Raw genomic sequence first — 12,973 nt, 5'->3', positions numbered from 1 at the left:
GGGCGGCCGCCCCGGGCCCCCCAAATGTCAGGGGCCCCTCCCAGGTATCTGTATATACGTAGTAACGTACATATACTTCGAGGGAAAAAAAAGAGAAGCCAAACTCAGCGACGACGCCTCAGGCCCTCAGCGTACATGAAAGAAAATGAGAAATGTGGGCCTGGCCCATGTTTTCACCTCGTACAGGCACAGGAAAGCAATCGCTAGATTGACGGTTTCCTTTTCCTTCGGATCGTTCTTCCGCTGGCCGCTGTTTGTCTAATCGCCGTCTTCAACTCCGCGTCTCTGCGGCCTCTCATGAACGAGACGACGATTGCCGCCGACTGCAGCAGGCAGCCGGTACGTCTCTCCTCGCGTCCTATGCGGCTCTGTCATCTGCCCTCGCCCTTGTGCCCTATGCTGAATTGCTGATTACCGAAATTTGCTAGGGCATAATATAGTACCTTATCTCTGTAATCTAATCTGGCTATGTGTGCTAAATCCTCAATGATTTGATCGCCCAGCCAACAATTCCCTATTGACCAGTTGATTCGGGAATCAGCTTTGTCATGATAATATTAGATGAAAATCTTCTATAATTAATCTAATGTTTTAATTAGCTTTGTGCTAATTATAAAAGCTAATTGTTCCTTTCAATTTCAGCAAGGTAATTATTCCTTTCACTTTCAGAAAGTTGAAATTATTGAAGAACTACCTGAGATCTACAATGTCGCAAGAGATGTTAAATGGCTTGGCAACTTGATGCATTGAGAAAAAATTGCTTGAAGAAATTGATATTGATACAATCATTACCGATTTTGCATCTCAAAATGTTGGATGAAAATTTTGAAGGTAATATGTAATACATTATGTGATATGCACACTGATTTTGAATTTACTTAACTGTTTCCTTTGATACAATTATATCTACGTATGATGATTACTAGTTAGACAATTATACTAAGGGCCCCGGACTGTAGTTCCGCCCCGGGCCCCTGAAATCTCAGGACCGGCCTTGCCTCCCTCACTCCCTGATGCGCGCAGACACAAGCAAGGGAAGACCATCGCTTCGCTCCTTTGGGTCGCCGCTGCTCCAACCCTACTTGACGCCATGGAAGGAGGTCCCTCTCCCTCTCATGCTATGCTATGCTTGTCCACGCCCATCCAATTTGCTTACTGCAACTTTCGTGACTCCATTGTGTTTGGTGTACTGTATGCTTAAAGCAGGCTCAACATCCATTGGAAAAAAATGCATGCAAGATATTGTGTGTGCATGTGCGGTGAGCATTGCTGCATATTAGAAAGAAAACACTGTTTTTTTCGTAAATACAGACTCTTTGCAGCAGAAGTATTTATGTTTTTTTTTTGTTTCATATGTGGCACAAGGGAAACCATGGTTGATGATTCCTTGCCTTTCCAGTGCTTGGGTGCACCTAGCAGCTGCTTCATGCCTCCTGAGAATGCCGGTGTAAGCTTGCTCCCACTTCAACCAGCCACATTTGTCGGGCCCGCCCATCGATGATCAAGAAACTCATTCACTTGCATGTCTTCCGGCATTAGTGTTATGAACCTGTCACCAATACCTTTTTGATGATACTGTACTGAACATCATTTGAGTGAATATATATAGTTGTTTTAAGCATCAGTAAATATTATTTGTCCCATAAATCTGCACACAATTTTCTGTGCTATGTGTTAGGTTTTTCTGATTGTTTGTTATTTTATTCCAATATAGATCTCTTACTTAGGTTGGTGCTGTACGGCTTGGTTGAGCTCAAAATTCAACGGAGACGACGATTGTCAGGTTTATTTATGGGATTTGATTTTTTGTTTACATTTTGAGAATACCATGTTTGGTATTCAGTACAAAACTTACTCTGCAAGTACTTACCTCTTTCCAAATCTCCATTTAAAACAGTTTCAGGCGTCGTTTGTTCAATTTTACCGAATTCCTGAACACCATATATTTGTACGGCAACAGCTGGTGAAGCAGGTTAGTATTATCAAAGTGGCTACTTTTATCAGGGTCCTTCTCACAGTAACTATAAGAATGATTTTAATTGCTAGATATATACGTCTACAAGAATTGGATGTATCTTTTTTTGTTGTTACCGGAGAAGATGAAAAAAATCCTTGTCACATCCTTTGTTCTCACATTAGTCTATTTTCATCCACAGCTTGGATCTCATTGGCTCATTATGAGGTATATACTGGATATGTCCCTATGGATTACAGAGAATATCTTAAGAAGATGCCAAAGCTAGTGCCTGCTCCTTTTCACTATTTATTTACCAGTAAATATTTATCAATTAGAGTGGAATGATGAACTGTCCTTACATTTGTATGCTTAACTGAACCAACTAGAGATGGACAGTGAGGTGATCATGTTACACTGCAGGCTGCCGTGGACTTGGTAAGCATGTTTCTTCCTCACCTTATTATATGGACAACGCTAACGCACGTGTGGTGGGAGTCAAACTCGCCCATACGCCCTATAGCACACAGACTACGCCATGTCACCGCATGCATGTGGAATTTTTTTTGGATTTTCTGTTTTTAAAATGTTTTATCTCTTAAATGAAAACCCCGATTGAAGATCCATTTTCACCATTAAATACCTCGCGACGAGATCTTCGAAACTAGATCTCATATCAATATATTTTGATGAATTTTTTTGGTTAAAAGTTGCCGTGTCTATTGCACATGAATTGCCATGATGTTTACACTGAAGTTGCCATGATATATTTCAGTATTTTTTTCTACATTTAAAAGTAAATTTTGACATATTATAAAACAGGGAATTAAGAAACTAGACTTGCCATGCACCATAAATTAAAATTGCCATGATACATGCACTTAAAATTACCATGGTTCATACAAAAAAATATTTTCATGGTCAATGTATTGGAATTGCCATCATCGAAAAACTAAAATTGTCATGATCTACAAACTAAAATTGCCATATGGCAACTTTAGTTTAAGCACTATGGCAACTACAGTGTAAACATCATGGCAACTTTTGGGCAATTTTTTTTTTCGTCGAAACATATCAACATGGGATCTAGTTTTGAAGATGTCGTCGAGACGGATTTAATGGTGAAAACAGATTTTTAATTCACTTTCTTAATTAGGAGATAAAATATTTTTAAGACGAAAACCAAAAAGATTTCTGCTGATGTCATCTGTTTATATGTGGCAAAATGAGTGGTGATGGAGGCGTGTGGGTGATGTGCAAACGTCCACACGTGTGGGCGTTAGTTTTTTCATATTATATTACCAATCTGTCGCACCTGTATGTACATTCTCAGGGTATCTATGTAGTGCATATAGTTCATGATTGACTAAAAGTAATTTAGTTTTGACTGCCATCATATCGGAATAGTTAGATTGCAGTTTCAATCATTAATAGCTCAGTTTATGATTGAACTATTGCTGTTGTCCAAGACCTTTCGATTTTATATATATCCTGGTGATCTTTCTGTCGGACTTTCCGATCCTCCTAGCTACACCTTGGCGAAGTCTTTCGGACTTTCTGATTCAGCTAACGATCAGTACGTGTGATGGTCCATTAATCATTTTGTTGAAAGTGCATTTTTTAAAAGAAACTTCCGTATGGTTAAATAATACACACGCGGACATGCGGTTTAGTTGATTTGGTCTTACAGATACTATGGATTTCTAGTTTAGATACCGGAATCGCTGATAAATACCACGCCTAGCCTCTGTTTCCCTTCCTTAGCTAACAGTGCTACGCACACATTTATGGCATTCCTGTCTACCCTGAAGCAGAATAAAGGAACAACCCGTGGTAAAAGGCTTGTATATGGCCCAATCAATTAAACATTGACATGGCGGAAGCCGAATATATGGTTCTTCCAATTATTAGTTACCCTTTTTCATTCTCAGAGCAACTGAATTAATATGATCACAAAACATACTAACCAGTTAAGTACCATGGTTTCAGAACCATATTCTGATATTCATACAGGCAAATCATTTTGAGGCGCAGAACCAGATGTCTTTTTCCTCAAAGTAACTTAAAAACCAAGCTATCGGTCCTAGCTTGGGGTCTCATTGCGCATGTGTATCTACTGTAGTGTGCTGTTGTTTGTTTTGTACAACTTATAAGAAACTCTGCACATGCATATGATGCCTATGAATGTAAGATCATGTAGTAATGTTTTTTTTCCTTCTTTCGCCTTTAGCTGCTAACAAACATTGTGTTGTTTATTGTGTGAGAGCTTTGAGCAGATGAACCAAGTAGAAACTATCCAGGCCTTACTTGTGTTGATGTGATGCCTTAGCATATATGATTTCAAATCAAACATTGTCATATCTTCTAAATCAGTGTTTACCATCACACAACATAAATTAGTGATTCAAATTGATATGGGGGTGTTCTAAGAAATTGCCTAATGTTCAAAACAATTAGTGGTTCAAATGGCAATATATTGTAAACGATCTATTGTTTTAAGAATGTTACCAGGGTTTGAGATTCAATTGGTGAGGTCGGATTTACTTTTATATTGTTTGGATCATGTTTACATGTTTTTCTTGGTTGCAAGTTCTCTACAATTTTATATTGACCGCACTTATAATGCTTAGAGAATTCCAAGCACGAAACCATGATATGCACAGTTTGTCAGACCTTCAAAATTATATGGTCTCCAGCTCATCAACTCTTTGAAAATAAAAGGTCTACCATAACACTTTGCCCTCTTTTATCATGTTGGTTCACTTCTTTTCTGTACCACTTGCTCTGTTGGCACCTCATTCTACATGTGCCTAATAAGTAACAGTATTCGCATATGGTTGAGATGAAAAGTTGCATCTAATATCATCTAGCTCCAGTCAGAGTTTTCTGGTCGAGTACTTGGTGTGATTATGTGCTCTTATGGGGCTGGTTTTGTTGTAGATTGGTGAACTCAAGAGGCTGTTGGAGGGAGGTCAAGTATGTTGGGTTTATATAGGCGAGCCCGACATCAGGCATTCTTACATTGTGCACCTGATCTCTACCATGTAGATGGAATGGTCTATGTGGGCTTGACCGAGATTGCCCCTCTCTGCAGGTGAATTGGGCACTTTACAAACTTGACTACTGTGCTTCCATAATCAATAGTCCTGATTGAATGAGTTGTATCGGTGATGTAAACTCGCTTCATGTATATAATCAACATGACTTACTGTGCACATATAAGCTATGATGTATTTTTCATACACTTCCTATTCATGTGACTCATCATCTAGATGGCAGAGTAATAATTAGTTGTGACGTTTGTTGGTATAATGTATTGAACCTTTATCCTTTTGGTATATCATGTTGCATTTCCTATGAAAACGCACTACTGATATGTAATAGACTTTGGTACTCTGGACATCTTTGTTTTTCTTAACTTATGAAATATAAATCATGCCTTACCGGACTGTTGGCTATGGCTAGTGCGAGTGGGGTGCGGCAAGCCGCACTTCCTATCTAGTTAATATGAGGCGTAGTTAGAACTAGAAATGGCAGGACCCGCACCCGCGTCGCTCCCGCGAGCGGCCAGCAAGGGCCCCTCCTCTCCATCCCTTCTCCTCGCCGCCAACGGGGCGACGGCTGGAGCTTCTCTCCCCACGGCTGGCAGGCTCGGGCAACTCCAGCAGGTGGCGACGTGCTGGCAGCGAGGTGTGTCGTTGGCGGGCTCACGCACGTGGCGCGCGCCCACGGCGACTGGTGGCGGCATGAGGGGCCGCTCTCTGCGCGCCCGTGGTGTCCCTCGTGGCTCGATTTGGTGCGGCCGGATCTGGCCGCCCGCACCTCGGGTGGCGCTGTGCTCCCCACCGGCGGTGGTTGCGCCCCTGGCCGTGGCGTCCCTCCGATGGCTGGTGCTGGCTACGGCTGGGTCCTCCCATTCTTCTGGTCGGCACGGTGGTGGTAGCTCGTGGGTGTTGCACAAGTCGTCAGCAGGGGCGCCACACGGCGTTTGCTGCTGGATGATGGGGTGTGGGTGGCGGTTGCGATTCCTTTCTCCTGGGTACGGGTTAGCGGCGAGCGCTTGTCAAGGTGGCGACGACCTACGGTTTGTGCTCGGGCGTGCGGACCTAATCTGGGCCCGAGGCAGATCAGCGCTTGTGCTACTCCGGGTAGGTGAGGTTGGGTGTGGTCCGCATGGTGCTCGCGGGCGGTGTGGTGGTGGCTCGGCGGCGGGGATGGCCGGTGGTGACACGGCGGCTGCGTGGGCCTGTGCCACAGATCTGGTGCAGGCGGCGGCCATGGTGGCTCGTGGCGCGGGTGCGTGCCCGGCGGCTCCGACGCTTGGAGCTCGCCGGATGGCGCAGGTTGGGCAGTGGCCCGGTGTGGCTGCTGCTCCGGCCGTGGGTGGCTCCACGGCAGCTTGCACTACTAGGGAAAACCTTATACATAGAAGCTTACCAGTAGCGAGGGACAAAAACATGCGCTAATGCTATTTACTAGTAGCGCGTTGTGTGCAAGACTGCTACTACTATATAAGTAGCAGTAGCGCGCCTAGGTAAAACACACTACTACTATAACTGCCACACCATTGCCGGCAGGCTAGGTATAGTAGTAGCGCTGGTCTGCAGTCAGCGCTACTGCTATTGGTCTTAGCAGTAGCGCTCTTCCTTGGACCACGCTACTGCTATGGGTGACTTGCCCCAAATTTTCCTCCCCCGTGCCCTGACCATCTTCTTAATTCCTTCCCTCACTCCCCGCTGCCTCACTCCTCCACCGCCGCCACATTACCGTTGCCACCGCAGGCCGCCGCCGTCCTCCCTCCTCCTTCCTTGGTATGCCCTCCTCCCTCCTCTCCCTCCTCCTCCCACCACTACTCCTCCCTCCTCCTCCTCTGGCCGCCTCCTCCTCCCTCCTCCTCCGGCCGACCACTCCTCCCACCGCCCTAATCCGATCCTCCTCCCTCTCCCCACCCCCTGCTCCCTCCTCCCTCCCTCATCTCTCCTCACTCTGTTCTTGCATAGAGTAGATTTTTTAGTAAATTAGTAAAAATTCAAGCTAGCTAGGTTAACTAGTTCAATTAGGTTAACTAGGTTAAGTAGCTAGGTTATTTATAGTAAGTGCTTAAGAGAACTAGTTTATTTATAGCAAGTGCTTAATATAACTAGTTTATTTATAGTAAGTGCTTAATAGAATTAGTTTATTTATAGTAAGTGCTTAATAGAATTAGTTTATTTATAGTAAGTGCTTAATATATTTTGTTTATGCAGAAATCAAGTTTGCCCCTGCCTCATCCCCGCAGTCGTCCCCATCGTCGACCCCTTAAGACCTCTGGGTGAGAATAGGCAAATGATAATGTGTTGTAAATGTCGATGATGAAAATGCTGGTGCTATATAGTTGCCATGTCATTGATGTCGATGATGGTGCATTCTGAATATAGAGGATGTCTTGGTGTTCTTGTTTGAAATGTGCCTCCGAGTGGCCTACGTTTTGCCGGAATGTTGATTTGTTTCCGTCCCGGCAAATTTCAGGCGCTCGATATGTCCTGTCTTTAGCAAAGGTCATGCCGAAAATTTTCATGAATTTTAGCATGACTTGTGCTACAATGTAGGGCATATCGAGTGCAATAATATTTCGGCAAAACATAGGGCATTTTTTCTATGTCATTGCTAGATATATGGAATGGGTTGACTTTAGGTCTGCTTCGGCTCCTTGTGTGTCTTTCAGTGAGGGAGAGTGTCCACCATATATATATTTGAGAGAGGAAGAATGCCGACTGTTGTCGTGGGGGTCGCTTCTCCTTCTTCTCTTTGTGCTAGACCTTTGTTACGCACTAGGGGAAGGAGTAGCGACCATCATCGACGGTCGAAATGATGAGGGAGTGTCCACCATATATGAGAGAAGAAGAATGCCGGCTGTTGTCGTGGGGGTCACTTCTCCTTCTTTTCCTTGTGCTTGACATTTGTAATGCACTAGGGAAAGGTGGAGTAGCGAACATCACCAACGATCGCAAATATCAGAGAGGGAGTGCCCACCATATACGTGAGATGAGAGTTTAGGAAGGAAGACTCGACATACCTAAAGTCAACCCGTTGCATATTGAGTAATAGTGATATGTGTGTTGAGTTTCCTGGTAGTTGCCTTCGATCGATTTTCAATTAATGTTTCAACTATGAACATAGGAAATGTCTGACGACGAAAAGGAATTCGGTATGTGCAAATACTGCGAAGACGAGCGCGGCCTGTGCGACAGGCCTCGCCTAGTTGGTGGTAGGCGCTTCAGCATCAAGCTGGATGAGACCTTCGAAGTGGATACTGTAAGTCACAACGACAAGTCTTTTTTCGTAATTAAGCTTGACTTATGCTTCTTTTGAAGGAAATATTCCCTAGAGGCAATAATAAAGTTATTATTTATTTCCTTATATCATGATAAATGTTTATTATTCATGCTAGAATTGTATTAACCAGAAACATAATACATGTGTGAATACATAGACTAACAGAGTGTCACTAGTATGCCTCTACTTGACTAGCTCGTTAATTAAAGATGGTTATGTTTCCTAACCATAGACATGAGTTGTCATTTGATTAACGGGATCACATCATTAGGAGAATGATGTGATTGACTTGACCCATTCCGTTAGCTTAGCACTTGATCGTTTAGTATGTTGCTATTGCTTTCTTCATGACTTATACATGTTCCTATGACTCTGAGATTATGCAACTCCCGTTTACCGGAGGAACACTTTATGTGCTACCAAACGTCACAACATAACTGGGTGATTATAAAGGTTCTCTACAGGTGTCTCCGAAGGTACTTGTTGGGTTGGCGTATTTCGAGATTAGGATTTGTCACTCCGATTGTCGGAGAGGTATCTTTGGGCCCACTCAGTAATGCACATCACTATAAGCCTTGCAAGCATTGTAACTAATGAGTTAGTTGCGGGATGATGTATTACGGAACGAGTAAAGAGACTTGCCGGTAACGAGATTGAACTAGGTATTGAGATACCGACGATCGAATCTCGGGCAAGTAACATACCGATGACAAAGGGAACAATGTATGTTGTTATGCGGTTTGACCGATAAAGATCTTCGTAGAATATGTGGGAGCCAATATGAGCATCCAGGTTCCGCTATTGGTTATTGACCGGAGACGTGTCTCGGTCATGTCTACATTGTTCTCGAACCCGTAGGGTCCGCACGCTTAAAGTTCGATGACGGTTATATTATGAGTTTATGTGTTTTGATGTACCAAAAGTAGTTCGGAGTCCCGGATGAGACCTGGGACATGACGAGGAGTCTCGAAATGGTCGAGACGTAAAGATCGATATATTGGACGACTATATTCGGACATCGGAAAGGTTCCGAGTGATTCGGGTATTTTTCGGACTACCGGAGAGTTACGGGAATTCGCCGGGGAGTATATGGGCCTTATTGGGCTTTAGGAGAAAGAGAGAGGAGAGGCTGCGCCCCCCCCCCAAGGCCTAGTACGAATTGGACTAGGGGGAGGGGCTGCACCCCCTCCTTCCTTCTCTTCTCTCTCCCCTTTCCTTGACTCCTACTCCTACTACTTGGAAGGGGGGAATCCTACTCCCGGTGGGAGTAGGACTCCTCCTAGGGTGCGCCATAGAGAGGGCAGGCCCTCCCCCTCCTCCACTCCTTTATATACGGGGAGGGGCCACCCCTTGGAGAGACAACAATTGATCGTTTGATCTTTTAGCCGTGTGCGGTGCCCCCCTCCACCATAGTCCACCTCGATAATACTGTAGTGGTGCTTAGGCGAAGCCCTGCATGATAGAACATCAACATCGTCACCACGCCGTCGTGCCGACGAAACTCTCCCTCAACACTTGGTTGGATCGGAGTTCAAGGGACATCATCGGGCTGAACGTGTACTGAACTCGGAGGTGCCGTGCGTTCGGTACTTGATCAGTCGGATCGTGAAGACGTACGACTACATCAACCGTGTTGTGCTAACGCTTCCTCTTTCGGTCTATGAGGGTACGTGGACAACACTCTCCCCTCTCGTTGCTATGCATCACCATGATTTTGCGTGTGCGTTGGATTTTTTTTGAAATTACTACGTTCCCCAACAATGGCATCCGAGCCTGGTTTTATGCGTTGATGTTATATGCATGAGTAGAACACAAGTGAGTTGTGGGCGATATAATTCATACTGCTTACCAGCATGTCATACTTTGGTTCGGCGATATTGTTGAATGAAGCGGCCCGGACTGACATTACGCGTACGCTTACGCGAGACTGGTTCTACCGACGTGCTTTGCACACAGGTGGCTGGTGGGTGTCAGTTTCTCCAACTTTAGTTGAACCGAGTGTGGCTACGCCCGGTCCTTGCGAAGGTTAAGACAACACCAACTTGACAAACTATCGTTGTGGTTTTTGATGCGTAGGTAAGAACGGTTCTTGCTAAGCCCGTAGCAGCCACGTAAAACTTGCAACAAGAAAGCAGAGGACGTCTAACTTGTTTTTGCAGGGCATGTTGTGATGTGATATGGTCAAGACGTGATGCTATATTTTATTGTATGAGATGATCATGTTTTGTAACCAAGTTATCGGCAACTGGCAGGAGCCATATGGTTGTCGCTTTATTGTATGCAATGCAATCGCCCTGTAATGCTTTACTTTATCACTAAGCGGTAGCAATAGTCGTGGAAGCATAAGATTGGCGAGACGACAACGATGCTACGATGGAAATCAAGGTGTCGCGCCGGTGATGATGGTGATCATGACAGTGCTTCGAAGATGGAGATCACAAGCACAAGATGATGATGGCCATATCATATCACTTATATTGATTGCGTGTGATGTTTATATTTTATGCATCTTATCTTGCTTTGGTTGACGGTAGCATTATAAGGTGATTGATACGTCCATTTTGTATCATGCTTTTATATCGATATTTATTGCATTATGGGCTGTTATTACACGTTATGTCACAATACTTATGCCTATTCTCTCTTATTTTACAAGGTTTACATAAGGAGGGAGAATGCCGGCAGCTGGAATTCTGGGCTGGAAAAGGAGCAAATATTAGAGACCTATTCTATGCAACTCCAAAAGTCCTGAAACTCCACGGAATATGGGGGCCCCACACCCTGTCCACGAGGGTGGGGGCCGCGCCCCACCTCCTAGGGCGCGCCCCCCTACCTCGTGGGCCCCCTGGTGGCTCTCCGATGTCCATCTTCTGCTATATGAGGTCTTCCATCGAGAAAAAAATAGGAAGCAACCCTTCGGGATGAAACTCAACCGCCACGAGGCGGAACCTTGGCGGAACCAATCTAGGGCTCCGGCAGAGCTGTTCTGCCGGGGACACTTCCCTCCGGGAGGGGGAAATCATCGTCATTGTCATCACCAACGCTCCTCTCATCGGGAGAGGGCAATCTCCATCAACATCTTCACCAGCACCATCTCATCTCCAAATCCTAGTTCATCTCTTGTATCCAATTCTTGTCTCCAAGTCCGGGATTGGTACTAGTAGGTTGTTAGTAGTGTTGATTACTCCTTGTAGTTGATGCTAGTTGGTTTATTAGGTGGAAGATCATATGTTCAGATCATATATGCATATTAATACCCCTCTGATTATGAACATGAATATGTTTTGTGAGTAGTTACGTTTGTTCTCGAGGACATGGGAGAAGTCTTGCTATTAGTAGTCATGAGAATTTGGTATTCGTTCGATATTTTGATGAGATGTATGTCGTCTATTCTCTAGTGGTGTTATGTGAACGTCGACTACATAACACTTCACCATTATTTGGGCCTAGAGGAAGGCATTGGGAAGTAATAAGTAGATGATGGGTTGCTAGAGTGACAGAATCTTAAACCCTAGTTTATGCGTTGCTTCGTAAGGGGCTGATTTGGATCCATATGTTTCATGCTATGGTTAGGTTTACCTTAATACTTTTGTTGTAGTTGTGGATGCTTGCAATAGAGGTTAATCATAAGTAGGATGTTTGTTCAAGTAAGAACATCACCCAAGCACTGGTCCACCCACATATCAAATTATCAAAGTACCGAACGTGAATCATATGAGCGTGACGAAAACTAGCTTGACGATATTCCCATGTGTCCTCGGGAGCGTTTTTCCTATTATAAGAGTTTGTCCAGGCTTGTCCTTTGCTACAAAAAGGATTGGACCACCTTGCTACACTTCATTTACTTTTGTTACTTGTTGCTCGTTACAAATTATCTTATCACAAATCTATCTGTTACCACTTATTTCAGTACTTGCAGAGAATACCTTGCTGAAAACCGCTTATCATTTCCTTCTGATCCTCGTTGGGTTCGACATTCTTACTTATCGAAAGGACTACGATAGATCCCCTGTACTTGTGGGTCATCAAGACTCTTTTCTGGCGCCGTTGCCGGGGAGTGAAGTGCCTTTGGTAGGTGGAATTTGGTAAGGAAAAATTTATATAGTGTGCTGAATTTTATTGTCACTTGTTACTATGGAAAGTAAGCCTCTGAGGGGCCTGTTTGGGGTATCTTCACCCCGACCAGTAGAGCAAAGAGTTGCTCCTCAACCTAATGAACCTACTGAAAATGAATATGAAAATATTCCCTTTGAATTTCCTTCGGGTATGATGGAAAAACTGCTAGCTAATCCTTTTGTAGGAGATGGAACAAAGCATCCTGATGAGCACCTGATATATGTGGATGAAGTTTGTGGATTATTTAAGCTTGCAGGTATACCCGATGATGTTGTTAAGATGAAGGTCTTCCCTTTATCTTTGAAGGGAGATGCATTGATATGGTATAGGCTATGTGATGATACGAGATCATGGAACTACAAAAGATTGAAATTGGAATTTCATCAAAAATATTACCCTATGCATCTTGTTCATCGTGATCGCAATTATATATATAATTTTTGGCCTCGCGAAGGAGAAAGCATCGCTCAAGCTTGGGGGAGGCTTAAATCAATGTTATATTCATGCCCCAATCATGAGCTCTCAAGAGAAACAATTATTCAAAATCTTTATGCTCGGCTTTCTGAAAACAATCGCACCATGCTCGAT

The 12,973-nt window shown here is 44.0% G+C and overlaps 1 long non-coding RNA gene across 1 annotated transcript; it reads left to right on the top strand.

Moving 5' to 3' along the window:
* The first annotated feature begins 1,028 nt into the window (after positions 1-1,028).
* On the top strand, positions 1,029-1,972 carry LOC119322843. The gene is made up of 5 exons (XR_005155882.1): positions 1,029-1,100; positions 1,207-1,259; positions 1,366-1,447; positions 1,715-1,783; positions 1,898-1,972. It is a non-coding gene; the product is annotated as an uncharacterized LOC119322843 (long non-coding RNA).
* The last annotated feature ends 11,001 nt before the right edge of the window (positions 1,973-12,973 follow it).

Source organism: Triticum dicoccoides, chromosome 6B, assembly GCF_002162155.2.
Source record: "Triticum dicoccoides isolate Atlit2015 ecotype Zavitan chromosome 6B, WEW_v2.0, whole genome shotgun sequence".
NCBI lineage: Eukaryota > Viridiplantae > Streptophyta > Magnoliopsida > Poales > Poaceae > Triticum > Triticum dicoccoides.
The sequence above is the reverse complement of the archived record's forward strand: the minus strand, read 5'-3'. Positions and strand labels throughout refer to the sequence as shown.